The sequence below is a fragment of the Lygodium microphyllum genome, chromosome 9 (genome assembly GCF_053477565.2).
Source record: "Lygodium microphyllum isolate KBCC chromosome 9, Lygodium_microphyllum_v1.1.10, whole genome shotgun sequence".
In the NCBI taxonomy this organism is placed as follows: Eukaryota; Viridiplantae; Streptophyta; class Polypodiopsida; order Schizaeales; family Lygodiaceae; genus Lygodium; species Lygodium microphyllum.
In genome coordinates this window covers 66,291,912-66,311,269 of record NC_141143.1, presented here as the reverse complement: position 1 = coordinate 66,311,269, position 19,358 = coordinate 66,291,912, and the positions used below count along the sequence as shown (strand labels likewise).

Sequence of the window (19,358 nt, the reverse complement as noted above, 5' to 3'; positions counted from 1 at the left end):
TAGAAAGATCCATTCCTACAAGCTTTCTTGTAAAAGCCCCCTTCCCACAAGCCTTCCCATAAGGCCCAAATCCCACAAGCTCCCGGGTTTTTAAAGATCCGCATTTTGGTGAAGGAATCTCCTACGTATGAGGGAGAAGGCAATTCTTGGGGCTATTCGGAGAACGCGTAGAAGCAAGGGTAATCCACGGAGCTCAATTCCTCAACGATGGCTCCCAAGAAGTCGCAAGGCGTGCCTGCGGGAGGTTCTTCCCCGAGCTTACATGTGGACATCTCCCTGAGCCCACAAGCCCAGGTTTTACGATTTTGATTCCACGCAAAAGTAATGCATTAAGCATGATAACTTTCATGGAATAGAAAGCACCTATGCATGTTCAAATTCACCTAGCCTAGTTAAATGCAATTGGGAAAAATAATTGACTATTTGAATGATTACTAGAATCAATTCATGACATGCAATTGGATCATTGGTTCAATGTGATGAATGCAAATTATCTATCCATCTTACGTCCTTAATAGCATGTTGCCTTGTCGTGCATTTCAAAGTGACGAGCCTAAAACCCCTATTGCCCATCATTATAAGGTTGAAATTATTAAGTACATTTTCACTAGACATGGAAAGAATAGACGTATGTCGCATTTTAGGCAATATCGTCCTTGTAATGATTCATGAGAAAAAGTCCTTAACAACTGTAGGATGTTGTTCGAAAAGAAATAGCAGGGCATGAAAATGATTCTATGGACTTGCATGTGGCATGTGCTTGTAAAATGGAATGAGTGATCACTAGCTTAAGTTTTGCATGAACTTCATTAACTACGTTGTAGCTATGAGAAGGTTGCTTGTTCATATTTGTAAATTTCATTTCATCAAGTTGCATTTGGAAAAGATTGCTTGCCTTGCCAAAGCATGAAATTCTAAAGGTTGAAGAAAGGATGGTAGGCATGATTCTTTGATGAAAAACCTAATGGGCCTTATGTAAGTTACTCTCCAAATTATCATGCGTAATGACTTTAGTAAGAAAAGTTAGGGTTATTGCAAACCTTTTGAGGCGTAGAAGTAATGATTCACATATTTACATGTATTGTGACATCTTGCAAACTAGTTTAGCATCTCTAGGAGAGAATCGTCCTTGTCGCAAGATAAGTAGATCGAATTATTTAAATTACCTAACCCGCAAGGGATTCGTATAGGCGTGGTTTGGTCAAAACGATAAATAACCCAAGTGCTAACTAGGGTTTAGCACGTTAAGGATTTGGCCTAGTTTTGCACTTGTTGCCAAGTCGAAACCCTCAAACCCAAAGGTCCCATCCACATTCACGGAATGTTGGATCAATTGGACACTCATGTAAATAACAATCTAGGGTTTCTACTCTAAAGATCATTCGACCTAATGCTAAAACTCGGATTGAGTTGGAATCCCTAGGACCGAACATTGTCGGCCTAGTGCAATTAGGATTGGGTTGGGTAAGAAGACACCCTAAACCCTACTTCTAGTCTAAACATAATTCCTTGACCAAGAGACACCGTTCAGTGGGTAAAATGATCCCATGGAATAGATGTGACACTTGTGCAACAAGTTGCAACATCGCATGGCCTTGTGGTTTGATCACAAGAGAGTTTTGCCATTCCTTGGAGTGAGGTTGGAAGGTTCTTGCGCAAGTTTAACTTGCAAGAGGATGAGTAGCCATCCTGTTACATCACTTTCCTTGGGAAAATTTGCCAAGTTAAAGGAAGTTATGTATCTGCTTGGAAGCAAATGATCAATCAAATTAGAGCGACATGGTCGCTAGGATTTACCGTTGATTTATGAAACCTAAGTTGGTTAAGTTGGGTTAACAAGGTATAGCCTTAACCCAAGGACAAAAGTATTAACAAACAAACCCTTGGGGGATCTTGCCAAGTCGCAATTGATCCTGGAATCCAATGTTGGATGCATTTCGAGAGAAGGATTCACTCCTTAGTTGTTGGCCAAATAAATGACCACTCGATTGATTGTGCTTGTAACAGTTTAGGAGCACTGTTTGCATTGTTTGCTCAAAGAACTAAAAGATGAAAAGTTAATTAATGCTTCAGGTTGAAGGTCTGAAGGAAGAGGCAGCATCAGTTACCCCCGACCCTAACCAAGGGGGTTGTTAGCTGCGTCGGGAATGTGAACCGAAGCCGCCGCGTGAGGTCTCTCCGTTGAGTGCTACTTGGAGCAAGACGCTTGGGTGCTGGGGGGCTCTAGCCGTAAATCCCTTGCCTTCCGGGCCTTGCATAAGGGGCCAACGTGACTCGAGATTGGATGGAACGGCTGGAATACTTTTGCTACATACAGACACGTGAAGTCCTAGATTGCAAATCCCGTAACATTCCATGGGAGTGCCGAGTGGAGCTTTCTAGACTCTCTTTCCGATGGACTACTAAAACATGTCCTGAAAGGGAACAGGTAGACACGTTACAATTGGTATCAGAGCAAACCAACGAAGGATCTAAATTAATAAGAAGAAGTAAAGAAAATTTTGTTGTTAAGAACATTTCGTTACTTATCGATGCTATCTTGCAGAATTATGAAGTATGGAACAGATTCTTAGTGTTCCAAGTCATGTTTATGACTGCGATGCATGCATTAGATTATTGGCGAAGGATCGATATGATGAACATCCTAGACTGTATAAACATTTCATTGCCTCTGTACGTGGAACGGAGATGGATGGGCGACTCAGGAATCTATTACATAGTTGCCCACCGGTTTGCGCACCTTCGAACCAACCTAAAGAGAATCAAGTGGTTGGAGGACCTGAAGATCATAAAGCTGTTCATTTTTGTTGAGGTTCACGTAAACACAACTTTACATGTGGAAGGTCGGAGGGTCAATATGAACTCATATGTTTATGAGGAGGTGACCCGCATAATCCCCGCCAATAGGATCAAGGTGTTGGGACGCTATGAGAAGAATGGGTACCAAAGGAAAGGATACCCTAATCTTCCAATGACATATCGATTCCTGAAGATCCATGACCCAAATCTATACTATTACCTAGTTCCCATAGCTAAATGTAACACAACCTTATTCTCCCCGAACTAATGTATCAAATTGCTCTACCATCCCAAGAAATATTGTACTCCGAAAGGGCTATGCCCATATGAATGAAATAATACTCCTTTTTATCAATGATTGTCTTGTCTATGAGTATTGATAAAAAGTTAAGTGATTAGGTTTCTTGGTTGAAAGCTGAGTTGGGAATAATATGTAATGTAAGAGACATTTAGTGAGTTGTTAATGTTAAGAACCCTTTACCCAGGCACAACCGCAGGTACAGATTCCCAGTCTGACCCCTACACCAAGTACCACCATGATGCAGGAGAAGAAGTTTCTTCTCAAGCAGATCAAGCTGCCAGAATTTGACGGGAAAGGAAGGTCTGTCCAAGTTGATGCTGAGATTTGGATAGAGTCCATGGAAGATTACTTTGAAGCGGCCGGTGTTGCACCCGCCAACCAGGCAATGCTTGCCAAGCTGAAGCTCATCGGTGAAGCCAGGATTTGGTGGAAGCAATGGTGCAGAGATCAAGGGATCTCGGAAGGATCTGTTACCTCGAAAAATCTGTGCAAGGAAGATACTTACCACCTGTGTATCACACGCAGAAGATGAATGAATTCTATGAGCTAAAATAGTTGGGTCTGACTCTTGATGCATACTACTCAAAGTTTGTCTCTCTTCTGAAGTATGCGCCACAAATGGATATGACACAACATGTGTCAAAATTTTGTGCCGAATTAAACCCACTTGTGAATACCTGCCTCAAATCAATGCACCCAACATATCTTCAGGATGTCCTTTGGAGCTTAAAGTTGACCTATAAGACAAATCAAATAATTTAATACATTCCAATTTGGGGCATCAATGCCATCATCCATGTGGCCACATAAAAGTAACAAGGAAATATAAAATGACTAAACTCCAAGCTCTCATGACTCGTGAAAGCTTTGACCACACACTACATGGGATCACCAATTTTCTGTACACTTTTTATATGAGATCACCGATTTGGATCATTATGTATATGTCATTCTAGTATCTAAACTCTCATTTCAGCTCTATTTTACAAGGTCCAAACTATCTTATAAAGGTCTTATCCTTCAAATCTAGAAGAGTTACAAATATTCCTTGGTTTGGAGACTCATTCGAGCTACACCCAGAATTCAGGAATTGTAGGCCAGGCCAAGAAGTAACAAGACTTGGTCTTAGAATGATCAGAACAAAGGAGCATATAGGTCCCAAGCAAAGAGTGTTCAAGGTCAAAACCGGGGACAAAAAAAGAAAGCAAGGACCAACAATGTCAATAAATTTGTCCCAACCCAAGGTAATGGCCGCAATCTTTGTTGCTTTCATTGCAATGAGCCCGGTCATTTCAAAACGCAATGTCCCAAACTTGGCAGAGGACAATGTCAAGGACCTTTTCAAGGAACCACCCATGGCCAAGGAGCCGCCACTTGGGGCAGAGGAAGAACTGCGTATGTTGCCAATAGGGAAATGTGCGAAGAAGAAGACCCGACCATGGAAGCAGAGTTTAAGAGGGCAACAGTCCATGCCGCCCTTCAGAAGAAATGCCTGAATCACCATTTTTCGGTGATTCAGACACCATCGGACTATCAAGGTAAAGGCCTCAAAACCTTGATTGATTGTGGTAGTACACATTCCTTTATCTCACCAGTTTGTGCAAGAAGATTAGAAATAGCCACAATAAAAGCACCTACCTTGCTTGTGGAATTAGCAAATGGTCGTGAGGTCACTTGTACCAGGCAAACTACTAAGGTGGAATTCTTTCTGGGAGGAAAGTCGACTTTGGTCAGATTCAAGGTCATGAATCTAGGTATCAATGATTGTTTTCTCGGAATGGATTGGCTTAAACCTAATGACATCCACATTCATTGTGGAAAGGGCCGCATTCATCGTGGAAAGGGCCAAGTTTCCTTTCGAGACTCTGAAGGGGAATTGGTCACAACTCAAGGAGAGGTTGGAAAGCCAAAAATTAAATTGGCCAAAGCATCTCGGATTATAAAGGGAGTTAGAAAGGGACTACGTGTCTACTTTATTAAGCTTAATAAGCTAGATCACGAGTAGGAGTCTAGTGAAGGACCTTCATGGCTAAAGGAGTACGCGGACATATTTCCTTAAGAGCTGACGGAACTTCCACCTCAAAGGGAACTTGATCATGAGATCAAGCTAGTGCCGGGAGCTGCACCAATTGCAAAGAGGCCTTATAGAATGTCCATCCCGGAAGCAGTTGAGCTAAAGGAGCAACTCAAGCAACTGGTAGATCAGGGCTACATCCATCCTAGTAGTTCACCATGGGGAGCTCCAGTGCTATTCCAGAAGAAGAAGGATGGAATGCTTCGGCTGTTTATTGATTACAGAGGGTTGAATCAATCAACCATTAAGAACAAGTACCCTATTCCTAGAGTAGATGAACTTCTTGACCGTCTTCAAGGTGTGAAGATCTTCTCCAAGATTGATCTCAGGTCTGGATACTATCAGATAAGGATCAAGGAAGAAGATATCCCAAAGACGGCCTTCAATACAAGATATGGACACTTTGAGTTCCTAGTCATGTCATTCGGGCTTACGAATGCACCTGCCACCTTCAACAGGTTAATGTAGGATATCTTTAGGCCATATCTTGATGACTTTGTACTCGTCTTCTTCGACGATACCTTAGTCTATTCCAAACAGGAAGAAGATCATGAACCCCAGCTTTGCATTGTCCTTGAGACAATGAGGGCACACAAGCTTTATGCCAAAATGAAGAACTGTGCATTCTTCAAGCGTCATATTGAATATCTAGGATTCGACCTATCAACGGAAGGAATATCAATGGATCAGAGATGTTCTAGAACGGCCACTACTAACAATTGTCAAAGAAATACGCAGTTTTCTTGGATTGACAGGATGGTATAGGGTTTTTATCAAAAACTATGCTTTGATTGCAAGACCTCTGATCGATCTACTGAAGAAGCAAACATCGATTGCATGGTCAACTACCGAACAATCTAGCTTTGATAGATTAAAGCAAATTTTAGTATCAGCACCTATACTGAAACTTTTAGACCTTAGTAAGGAGTTCGAAGTAGTAACTGATGCTAGGATGCTTGCCTTAGGATGTGTGCTTATGCAAGAAGGTCATCATGTAGCATACTCTTCAAGAAAGCAGAAGAGCCATGAGAAGAATTATGCTATCCATGATCTAGAACTGTTAGCTGTCATCCATGCTCTAAAGATTTGGAGACACTACTTGCTAGGTAACAAGTTTACCCTAGTGATGGATCATAAAAGTCTCAAGTGGATCTTTACCTAGAATGAACTCAACATGAGGCAACATCAGTGGATTGAAGTGTTGTAGGAGTATGATTTTGAAATCAAATACCAGCCTCAATAGGAGAATGTAGTTGCCCATGTACACAGTGGCAAGGCATTCCTTAATTCTCTAATCTTGCAAAATCCATCAATAGCTAGATCTCTAGCCACAAAAGTTTCCATGCCAAACAATCCAATACTCGAGCTAGCTAGAGAAGAAGCTTGTCATGTTCCAACCTATCAAAAGCTGCTAAGGGAGATCCCTATCAAGGATCAGGACCAAAAGCTATAGGCTAAGTATCAAGAATTCTCTATCGATAGTGGACTTGTCTACTATAGAACAAGATTATGTATACCGGCAAGCCAGTCACTCAAGCAGAAGATACTTTGGGAAGCTCATGATTCCCCTTTCTCAAGACATCCTGGCTATGCCAAGACCCTCAATTCAGTCATAAAAAAGAGCTGCTATTGGGAGAGGCTTAAAGGTGACATTCTCAAATATGTCACTGAGTGTTTGTCTTGTCAACGTATTAAGGCCGAACATGTCAAAATTCGAGGAAAGTTGCAACCACTTGATATTCCCCAAATGAAATGGAAATTCATCAGTATGGACTTTGTTGTTGGCCTACCCCAAGTTCAGGGAGAATACAACTCCATTATGATTGTGGTTGATATGCTTACTAAGGTTGCACACCTTATTCCTACTAAGGCAAACTATAAAGCCTCAAACATTGCAAGGTTGTTCATCAAGGAGATATTCAAGCTACATGGGTTGCCCAGAAGACTCATTAGTGATCGTGATTCTCTCTTCATATGACACTTCTAGAGAGCTATCTTTGAATCCATTGGGACTCAAATCTATTTTAGTACAGCTTACCATCCCCAAACCGATGGTCAAACGGAGCGAGTCAACCAAGTCATCGAGGATATGCTAAGGGCACACTGCTGCCGTGAACCAAAAAGGTGGATTCAATACTTGCCTACAATGCTTCTTACCAACAAAGCATTCAAATGACCCCTTTTCAAGCATTGTATGGGCACGACTGTCGAAGTTCTTTAAACTTCTCAGATCCAACCTTGAGGGTTGAAGCTTCAAGGCAGATGCTGGAAGATATGGATAACCAAATGAAGTCAATAAGACAGGACATCCAAGCCGCCAAGGATAGAGAGAAGGCATACGCGGATTTGAAATGTCAAGATAGAACCTTCGAGGAAAGAGACATGGTCTTCATTCGCGTACGTCCAAAGAAGAGTTCCCTATCCTTAGGTGAATGCAAGAAGCTAAGTCCAAGGTAATATGGACCCTACAAGATTCTCAAGTGCCTAGGACCCAATGCTTATAAACTACGTCTCCCTGAGAACCTAAAGGTTCATAATGTATTTCATATCAGCCTACTTAAGAAGTATGTACCTGATCCTAGCCATGTACTTGATGATCAACAAGTTGTAATGCCTAGCCAAGGAGTCCTTAAGCTACGGGATGAGAGGATCTTAGATGTTAGGGAGAGACAATTGAGATCTAGAACGTTGAGAGAATGACTCATCCGGTGGAAAGATTATCCCGAGGAGGATGCCACTTGGATGGATGAAAGCGCTCTCAACAAACAATACCCCCAGTTCTTCTCGAGATGAGGATATCTCGATTCCTCCAAGGAGGAGATAATGTAATATTTTTTCTCAAAAATATTATTAAACCAGACTCCCCGCACATTGCGTAAAACCTGTGCAAGGTTATCTCCTGCATTGTAATTACCGAGAGTTTAATCCGTATCCCACATGCACAAAAACGAGGCCTCCGCATTGTGAAATCAAGCCCGGGGGTTCAGGATTGCATAACTGCGGGGAAACACCCCTTTTGAAGGGGAAAGAATGGATAATGATCAAAATAATGCAAATTGTTTTTCTAATTCCCCCAGCCGATGCGTGGCTGGAGAAAAGGAAATGGGAGAAAGAGATGATGTGTTGAAGGCGGAGTATGGGAGGAGAGCTATGCACCAACTACGTGGTGGCTTCCCTCCCCCCCTTAAGCCTATATAAGAACACCTCTTAGTGGGGGATAAGGGGGGAGGAGAGGATCAACGCCGTGCTACAATATGGAGGAGAGAAGGAGAACGTTGTTTCCACCGCCTGCTGTCGAAGGGTTCGTGAAAGCAATATCGCATCCACAGGGGACTTTGAATAATTTCAGGATAGAAGACCAATCAAGTGAATATTGTGTGTATGGTTCAGACTTCAAAATAAAGGGTGAAATCTTGTAAATTCAATTATTTGTCCAGCTCATCTTATGAGATAATTGACAGCTGCAATTGAGGCTCCTATAACAGAAACACCAAGAAACAAGTCCGTTTTGTACTTATGATGGATGTCATGAATATGATAGAACCTCCATTATTGCTCTATTATCAACTATATAGGCTATAAAGGATGCAGTTGTGGAGTTTCAAGGTAAGCAATGATAAAGCATAGATATTGCACAAATTCTGAAATTATCTCTTTACACCAATTCTTGGAATTCTTTGTTCAAGGCTTCAATGATTTTTGTGACAACATTAAGTTCACAATGTCCCGTACAGATTCAACCAACTCCTGGAACATCTTAGCAAAATCTGTTTCCTGGTTGTCTGCTCTACCAATTGGAGTTCCATATATAAAAAAAAACAGCAAGTCTTGCAGTCCTGGCTTTTCACAATCACCCTAGTTAGCAGTGATCAGCCCTCTGAATAGAAATCCAAGTTTTTGTCCAGTCCACTGTTTGATCAAATCCAATCCTTGAATTAAAAGCAGTGTATAAACAAGCTGTTAATAAAAGAGATCCTTTTTTATTCCAAGATTGGTAGTTCCAGCCAAAGTATAAACAACACTGTACATAAGGACAACATTCTGTTTTCTTGGCAGGTCCAATATGGAAAAAATCTGTAAAGATGACAAGGAAAGACAATGTTTTGCCAGTACTAGTCACAACCTCAATGTTAGAGGCATTCTCTGTAATACTTCCACGTGCCTATCCTTCTATAGGTATTCGGAATGAAGAATGAGACACTCTTCAGTAAATCAGGCTGAACAATGGTTCTTAATCAATCATACGGGATTGTAAGTTGATCCATCGGATTGATAAGAATGACATCACTGTGATGTTGGAGAAGCTTTGTAGTAAAGGCGCCATCTGCAGAAAATTCGATCCCCCATGGGAATCCCATTCCAGACGAGGCCTTGTCATCTTTACAGATTTTTTCCATACTGGACCTGCTAAGAAAACAGAATGTTGTCCTTATGTACAGTGTTGTTTATACTTTGGCTGGAACTACCAATCTTTGAATTAGAAAGGATCTCTTTTATTAACAGCTTGTTTATACACTGCTTTTAATTCAAGGATTGGATTTGATCAAACAGTGGACTGGACAAAAACTTGGATTTCTATTCAGAGGGCTGATCACTGCTAACTAGGGTGATTGTGAAAACCCAGGACTGCAAGACTTGCTGTTTTTTTTTATATATGGAACTCCAATTGGTAGAGCAGACAACCAGGAAACAGATTTTGCTAAGATGTTCCAGGAGTTGGTTGAAGCTGTACGGGACATTGTGAACTTAATGTTGTCACAAAATTCATTGAAGCCTTGAATAAAGAATTCCAAGAATTGGTGTAAAGAGATAATTTCAGAATTTGTGCAATATCTATGCTTTATCATTGCTTACCTTGAAACTCCACAACCGCATCCTTTATAGCCTATATAGTTGATAATAGAGCAATAATGGAGGTTCTATCATATTCATGACATCCATCATAAGTACAAAACGGACTTGTTTCTTGGTGTTTCTGTTATAGGAGCCTCAATTGCAGCTGTCAATTATCTCATAAGATGAGCTGGACAAATAATTGAATTTACAAGATTTCACCCTTTATTTTGAAGTCTGAACCATACACACAATATTCACTTGATTGGTCTTCTATCCTAAAATTATTCAAAGTCCCCTGTGGATGCGATATTGCTTTCACGAACCCTTCGACATCTTTGGTGAACCTGACGTGAAAGCGTCGCAGAAATTTCAGGATGGGAGATACTTCAGCCTCTATTTCAGCTTCCTCTACAACTCCAGCTGCCTCTACTTCAGCTCCATCAATGACTGCTGCGTCAAGTAGTTCAACGGAGGATCTAAAACAGATTTTGCAGAATATGTCCATGTATATGCAGCTCCAAAATCAGCAAACACAAATGTATATGCAGCAGCAACAACAATTGCATCAACATCAGTTGTCTCAACAAAGGCAACTCTATTCGGAGCAGGAGAATGCAAACAGCGCGACTAAGGCTATTGAAGCAGTTGAGAGTGAGAAGAAGCTATTTGATGGGCGTAATGTTTCAGCATATTTGAAGACATATGAGATCAAGATGGGGTTTTTTGGAGTTCCTGCTAGACTTATGAGTAAGTACTTCCTTCGTCTTGTCACACCTGCTTTGAGGACAAAAGTGACTGATCTTTTTATTCAAAATACACATTGGCAAGATTTTAAGAAGGCTCTAAAAGAAGAATACTTCCTTGAGGACTTTGGTATGGCTACTCGGCGGTCATTCCGAGAGTGGGTCTACATGCTAAACAAAGGTCTTGCTGCTTCGGAGTTGATTCGAGAATTCGAAGAGAGGTATAGTCAGCTTGATGCCATTGAACAAAGAGCATTGGATGTTGAAAAAGTTGAATTTTTCTTGCAAGCTACAGATCCTGCTCTTCAAGAAGAATTGGGTGAGCTTCTTGAAGATCGTACAAAGCCTATGGGTCTTAAAACTGATTGGCAGGATGCTCAGGATGCAGTCTCGACTTTGACCAAGAGGAGGATATGGAAGACTTGCCTACAGAATGGTTGCATGACACCTACACCATCATCTGCTCCTATGCCTACTTCTATCCCTGTTATTTCTTCTCCTCCTCAGCCACTTTCTTGGCCTATGCCAGTGCCTACTATTTCCACTCCACCTATTCCTCCTGTCCCACGACCGATGCCTACACCTTCTGCTCCAAAACCATCCGCTCCATCGGTGCCTACTTCTATTGATGATATAATCAAAGGCATCACAGATTTGACACTTGAGTCAGTCAAAGCGGAGTTGGTGGGTAAGTTGAAGGAGCAGTTTGCTTCGACTGTGCCTACTACTTCTTCTAGTGCTCCTACTGCACCTAGGAGTGCTCCTAGTGCTCCTAGGAGAGATCGGAGATGTATTTGGTGTGATAGTACGGAGCATCAGCATTGCAGGGATTGTGACTCTTTCCAGGATGCAAGGAGGCAGAATTTGGTATATTGGGGGCAAGATGGTAAGATTTGGTTGACTGAGACAGAAGCTCCACTTGCTACCAACTTTGGTAAAGGTGGAATGAAGAAGTTAGTGGAGGACATGGCTGCGCGTACTTCTTATGTGACGGCTAGAGGTGATGCTTCTGCATATGGAGTACAGATTGAGAAGGGATCAGAGACTCAGTCCGCACTATGGACTTATGCTATGGAGACTGCAAACAAGGGGAAAATTCAGCAAACTGTTTTGACTAGCGCAGGCTCTAGCATCAGATCAGAGACAGGTTGGGACTCGCCTGTTGACAGGTATTCTATTTATGCTTATTTGGCTAAATCTCATGGTGCAGATGTATTTGTTGAGGAGAAGCGTAAGAGGGATGAAGAAAATCCAAGTGCAGCTAAGAAGACTAGAGGGGGTGAGTTTGTTACTCCACCTACTGCAGGACCGTCTTCACGATCAGGGCCAGATCGACAGATGGAGGATGCTCAAAAGAGGGAAAAGAGGCAAGAGCCTAGAGAGAGAAAGCAGCCAGGATTCAGATTGATGTCCGACATTGAGACATCTACAGATATGAAGAAAATCTTTAATGATAAGATACTTGGCAGTGAGGTGACTTTCACTATTTCCGAGATTTTGGGCATCTCAAAAAGAGAGTTTCAGGATCAGTTTCAGGAGGTCCTGAAGAGGAAAAGACATGCATTGTCTACCACTGATACACAGGGAGTTTTGATTGGAGAGTTGGATGAGGATGATAATGAGGTTATGGTTGATAATGCTTCTGTTTTGCCGCAGGTAGAGAAGAGGGTTCAGCCTATGCATTATGCTGAAATTGATGAGCCTGTTTTGATACCGCGTAGTCACTTCTCGCGGAGCCATTGGGCTAGGGCAACTACAGAGACGATGGTAAAGGTTGGAGAGAAACAGGTTCCTTATGTTGCATTGGTTGATCATGGTTCAGAGATTAATCTCATTGTTCGTGGAGTTTATGAGAGTAACAGATGGCCTATGGATGTAGAGCATGGGTGGCGTATGAGAGTCGCCAATAACACTGCAGGTGATTTATATGCTGCTTTCCCTAGTGTCAGGGTTTCTATTGGTGATGTAGAGGAGGATTTTCATTTCTTTGTGCAGGATTCATGCTCTTATCCCATAATTCTTGGTCAGCCATTCATTACAGAGATGCACATGGAAACAAAGGTCATGGATGATGGATTTGCTTATGCACGGATTCGCAGTAAAGATGGTATGAGAGCAGTTCAGTTTATGACTGTATGTGTGAACCATGTTAGAAACAGGGATACTCTCAGAGATGCACCCTTACCCACTGTGAGGGATTCGGGTTTTCATTAGGTACCGCCGTTTCGCGAGACGACGGTGGTACAGAGGAGAGGAGATTGGAGTTCTCGCCTCCTGGCAGCAGTGTTTTCTCCTCCGGTTATGTTGGGATTTCAGAAAACAGTTCGATGAGCTATCAGAAGACTTCTAGGTTGTCTAGAGCTGCCAGGCAGTATATATGCAGGAAGGAGAAAAATTTGAAAAATGCAAGAATTTTGGAGGATGATGAGCACATAGATGGGATGCATGACAGTGTGATTTGTGCAGATACGATGACAGAGATGGGAGATATGCTGAAAATTGATATGCTGAATTGTCATGGTAATGTATTAGTACAATCCCTGGACATGTTTCATGAAATTGCAGATTTTGTGTCACAGATTGAGTTAGAGGCTGAGGTAACTCAGCAAAGAGTGTTGAGTGCTGAAGAAATTCAGCAAACAGAGTTTCTAGCTGGTTATGATCAGCTTTCAGAGAGACAGAGGGCTGAAAATTTTCAGCCAACAGAGTTTACTGCTGAAATATTTCAGCATTCAGAGTTTGGGGCTGTTTCTATGCAGTTCATAGAGCAGAGGGCTGAGAATATTCAGCCATTGGAGTGCAGAATTGCTGATTTACAGCAAGGTTTATGTAATGCAGAAGAGCATAATGAAGCTAGGGTTGACACAAAATACAAAACTGTGGATAAGAAGGTGAAACCGGTTGCTGTACCGCTTCCACCTGACAGTGATCAGCAAATAGAGAGGGCTGCTAAACAGCAAATTTTAAGGAATCCGGAGCATATTGATCATAAGTTTTCAGTAGAGATACTTGCTGAATTGAAAATTGGAAATGGTGATTTCTTGTTACCCATACAGAAGCAATGCTTTCAGGATATGCTTGAGCGTCATGGAAGAGGATTTGCTTTTGTCCCACATGAGATTGGATGTGTGAATCCTGATATTGTTGCTCCTATGGTCATTTTTACTATTCCTCATATTCCATGGAATCTCCGACCTATTCCAGTGCCTAAAGCACACTTGCCAAAGCTGATTGATTTATTGAATGAGAAAATCAGGATGGGAATCCTTGAGCCTTCATCTGCACCATACTCAAATAGGTGGTTTACAGTTCCGAAGAAGAATGGTACTCTTCGATTTATTCAGGACATGCAGCCAGTGAACAGAGTTACTATCAGGAATGTTGGTATAGGTCCAGTTGTGGATGAGTTTGCAGAGGCATTTGCTGGACGTGCCATCTATTCTTTGGGTGATTTGTATTCAGGATATGATCAGTTTCAGCTGGCTTTGGAAAGCAGGGACATAACCACCATGAGAACTCCTATTGGGCTTGTCAAGATGTGTACCTTGCCTCAAGGTGCCACTAATTCTGTTGCGCATATGATGAATGCCATGCATAAGGTCCTTCGTGATTACATACCTCAGCTTACTATGCCTTTCTTGGATGATGTGCCCATTAAGGGGTGTGCAGAAGAAGAGAAGAATGAGAGCCTAAATGAGCAGGGATGCATATACTTTGTGGCTGATCATATTTCAGCATGTGAGAAGATTTTGGCCAGGTTAGAAGAAGTGAACTTGACACTTTCAGGGCAAAAATCTGTTTTTGGAGTGAATGAGGTTGTTATTGTTGGGCATATGTGTGGATATTATGGCAGGAAACCCTCACCTGATAAGGTGAATGCTATAGGCAAGATTTCAGAGTATTGTTCTACTACTTCAGAGGTACGGAGATTCATTGGTGCTTGTGTGTTTTATATGATTTGGATCCCTCATTTTGCACACATAGCAGATTGTTTGTATCAGCTGCTTCGAAAGGGGCAGAAATTCTATTGGGATGAGAGCCACACTAAAGCCATGCGGAAATTGAAAAATTATTGCACAATGCTCCTACTCTCAGGAAAGTGGATTATAATTGTGATAGGCCTATTGTATTGACAGTTGACACTAGTCCAATTGGCATAGGTTGGGCTGTGGGTCAAGATGATGCAGATGGAAATAGGTATGCTATTCGGTTTGGGGTGAAAGTCCTAAACGAGAGACAGAGGAGATATCCGCAAATCAAGAGGGAGTTATTGGGGATTTTCACGGCTCTCAAATGTGACAAGGAGTACTTTATTGGAGCTTCAGTTGTGGTAGAGACAGATTTCTTGCCATTGATTGGTATAATCACGAGTTGCTCTACTCTGGATATAGCTATGTTGAGATGGATTGCATACATCAAGTCATTAAATCCGGAATTTAAACACATAGCAGGGAAGGATAATCCAGTGGCAGATATGTTGTCTAGAGCCAGATATGATGATGAGGAGACTCTACTTGCAGAAGAGGATGATGCAGAAATTTCAGCCACTATGGTTGATCATGTTTGTCATGTCTATGATATTATGGCTTTCACAGAAGAGCTCTATGTTGGAGATTGGTTGCAGATTGACAGGTACCTTAGTACACTAAGCAAAAGAGATGAATGGACAGATGAAGAGTTCAAGAAGATCAGAAGGAAAGCTTATGGTTATTTTCTCAAGGATGGATTTCTTTGGAAGCATCCGAAGAAAAGAGGCGGATTACCTTTGCGGGTTGTCTGCGATAGAGAGACACAGTTACAGGTGATGAGGGAGTTTCATGAGAGTCCTTGGGCTGGTCATAGAGGAGTATGGGCTACTTATGAGAAAATCAGGGAGAAATTTTGGTGGAAAGGCATGTATAGAGATGTTTCTCACTTTGTTGAGACTTGCAGAGACTGCCAGATGTATTCAGTAGTGCGTCATAGAGATGAGCTTCATCCGACCTATCCGCTATGCATTCATTATAAGTGGGTAGTTGATTTGGTTACCATGCCTATGGGTCTATGGCAGATGAGATACATTGTTTTGGCTAGAGAGGATCTTACCAATCATGTTGAGGGCAGATCTTTGAGAACGAAGAGCACTAGTGCAGTGTGTAAGTTCTTATTGGAGGAAATTTTCTGCAGGTATGGTTGTGTGGGTAAGATCACTGCGGATCATGGTGAATTGGATGCAGATGAAGCTAGGGAGTTTTTCTCTCAGCTACGAATCAAATTGGCTCTAACCACAGCATACAATCCAGAGGGAAATGGAAAGAGTGAAAGAGGGAATCCGCCGATAGTGAAAGCATTAGCCAAAGCATGCAGAGGACGGATTGGAGAATGGCCGAGACTTCTACCATTTGCTTTATGGGCTGATCGTTCGACTCATAGTGTTACCACAGGATATATGCCTGCATAGTTGATGTATGGTCAGAAACCTGTTATGCCGATTGAGGCTTGTGCTTTGACTTGGTCAGTTTTACCTTGGCAGGAGGATTTGACAAGAGAGGAGCTCTTAGCTCTTCGGATTCGATAGTTGGAAAGGAGACCTGAGGATATTCAGCTAGCAATTGACAGGTTGAAAGTTGCTAGACTAAGGAACAAGGACAGGTTTGACAGCAGGCATCGCTTGTGGCCTAGGGCAATAGAAGAGGGAGATTGGGTATTGGTCTTTGATAGCAGCCTTGAAAATCAGCATACTGCACTTCGGAATATGGTGAAAAGATGGTTTGGGCCATACATAGTCAGACATGTCTTTGATAATGCAACATATGAGCTGACAGAATTGGATGGAAAAGTGCTTAGAGTGCCTATTGCTGGAAAAAGAATCAAGATTTTCAAGAAAAGAGATGATGAGGATTATGCATTGGAAGAATTTTCAAGAGAAGAGCAACGACAAGAAACTCCAATGGAAGAGACAGATGATATGGCTGAAAATCTTGTTGATCTACCGGAAATGCATAATGAAGAGATTGATTTGTTTGTGGATCTTGATGATAATGATCATGGGTAGTTGGCCCATCCGGAGGATGCGCAGGATTAGAGGGGGTGGATGTCGTATTGCTGCGTATTCGAGATGTGAAAACCACCCGAAAGTTGTGTGTGCGATTTAATACTTTATGCACACTTAGTTGTTGTGATTACATTTATTCTCTGCGTATGAGTATAGTAGCAAGTATGAAGGGTTGTTTTCAGTCTATGTTGAACAGGATCAAGGAGACAATACATTACAATTATTCAAACAAATGCATGAGGAGGATATCTCTTTGGATGGTATCACACTTGTCTGCACCTTAAAAGCTTGTTAATGACAATGTTTTGCCAGTACTAGTCACAACCTCAGTGTTAGAGGCATTCTCTGTAATACTTCCACGTGCCTATCCTTCTATAGGTATTCGGAATGAAGAATGAGACACTCTTCAGTAAATCAGGCTGAACAATGGTTCTTAATCAATCATACGGGATTGTAAGTTGATCCATCGGATTGATAAGAATGACATCACTGTGATGTTGGAGAAGCTTTGTAGTAAAGGCGCCATCTGCAGAAAATTCGATCCCCCATGGGAATCCCATTCCAGACGAGGTGATTCGGGATGACACAGACGCATATATATCATCCGTCCCTTCATAGGATGTATGCGATTGCCATAATCAGATTTCTGACATGCCCTCTCTCTCCTCTGTTCCTCCTCAGTTTTCCCGATTCCCCCCCCTCCAGTTGACGACTTCCTCTGCAAGGTCGGCCTCTGGTTGTAGAGGAACTTCGGATCCCTCTTTTCCCCAGTCGTCAGACTTCTCCTCGTAGTTGAACATGGCCAAAGCTCACTTGTCCTCAACACTGAACACTTGGTTTTCTTTTCTGATACGAATAGCAATCATGCGCTGATACCTGCTTCCGCTCATCACATAACCTAGACTCTTAAACTTCTGAATTTCCTCAGCTGAAAGTCCAACTTCTCCTCTTCTAGGAATTCGTTTCCCTTGCTGAACGTGTTATGCAATGGCATCTCCTTTAGGTCCCAGCCAGTGCCTTTGAGTATATCAGAATCGGAGCAACAATTTCTTGTTCCTTCGGAGTAGGAGGAGGAATCTTTTGAATAGACACAGTGAGAACACCATCTTAACAGCAGCGTTCCTCTTCTCGACATCCGCGTTGCCCTGAAAAACTAAAAACTTCCTCTTTTTCTTGTTCATCTCCCGTCGATTCCCCTCTCAGATTAGCGTAATCCCCCAGCTTTTTCGTCCTTTTTCCCCTCAAAGCACGGCTCCTTTTCCCTTTCCCAAAAAAAGCCCCTATCCACAGTGTAAGGTGCTGAAGTTGCCTGAGGTATCCCCCACAGACAACACAAAAGAGGCTAGCATGCCTGAGAAAAAATCTCACATACCAGCACAAATGACATGGCACACCATTTAGGTGGTGTAGACAGCAGTTGTGAGTCAATTCCAAGAACCTGCTGCTTTGTTCCATACAAACTCTTGCACACAAGGTATGCACATTTATGTTTGAACAAATGGTCACCTGGCTCCTTCCATAAATTTTCAACCTTCTCACCTAAATATAGTCTGCATCCTCTTCCCTATCAGCATCCGAGTATATATTAGACACACAGACATAAGCCACTGGATCCTTCTTATTCAATTGCAATGCATGTTCGAAGGCCTGCCTTTCGAGTTCCACATTGCCCCACTTCTGACAAGCACCCAAAATAGTAAGCCACAACACAAGGTTAGCTGAATATGGCATCTTCTTTATAACTGCTACTGCCTCGCCTAATAGGCCTGCACAAACAAGGAGATCAACCATGCAAGTGAGGTGCTCCACCATTGGAATGAGGCCATAGTCTTTGCTCATGCTTTCAAAGTAGATTTGTGCCTTACCCAGTTGACCTGTGTGACTGCATGCTTTAAGCACACTACTGAATGTTATCAAGTTTGGTTTTATGCCTTGTGCCCTCATTTTGACGAATATATAAAATACATCTTCAGCCTTTCCAAGTTGTGCATATCCTATGATTAGGGCACTCCAGCAGGTTACATCTTGCTCTGGAAGTGCATCAAACACATCTTGTGCTTTTGTCGGCAAGCCTAATTTCATATACATATCAATCAACGCAGAACCTACATAAATATCCTTTTTCATAAATCCTTCCCTAACAACATCAGAATGTAATCCTTGGCCCCTGTCTACAGATCCTGAAATTCCACAAGCTTTCATGATGCATGTAAAGGTGAGTGCGTTTGGGGAAACACTGTCAAGTTGCATCTGCTCAAAGCTGTTTATTGCTGCTTCAGCACATTCATGTTGTATATATCCTGCAATTAGGACATTCCATGTGCCTAGATCTCGATAAGGAAGCATATCAAACAGTGCTTATGCCTCTGCCAGCCAGCCACATTTAGCATACATATCAACTAATGCAATGCCCACATCCACATTTGTCTTCAATAGCCCTATCCTATCAATCTTAGCATGTATTTCTTGGCCCTTGTTTATAGCTCCAGCCATGCCACAAGCTTTTAAGGTGCAGACAAGTGTGATACTATCCAAAGAGATATCCTCCTCATGCATTTGTTTGAATAATTG

General features: G+C 42.0%; 1 pseudogene; it reads right to left on the bottom strand.

The window, feature by feature from the left end:
* Positions 1-18,326: 18,326 nt before the first annotated feature.
* On the bottom strand, positions 18,327-18,989 carry LOC148031122 (pentatricopeptide repeat-containing protein At3g29230 pseudogene; annotated as a pseudogene).
* Positions 18,990-19,358: the final 369 nt, after the last annotated feature.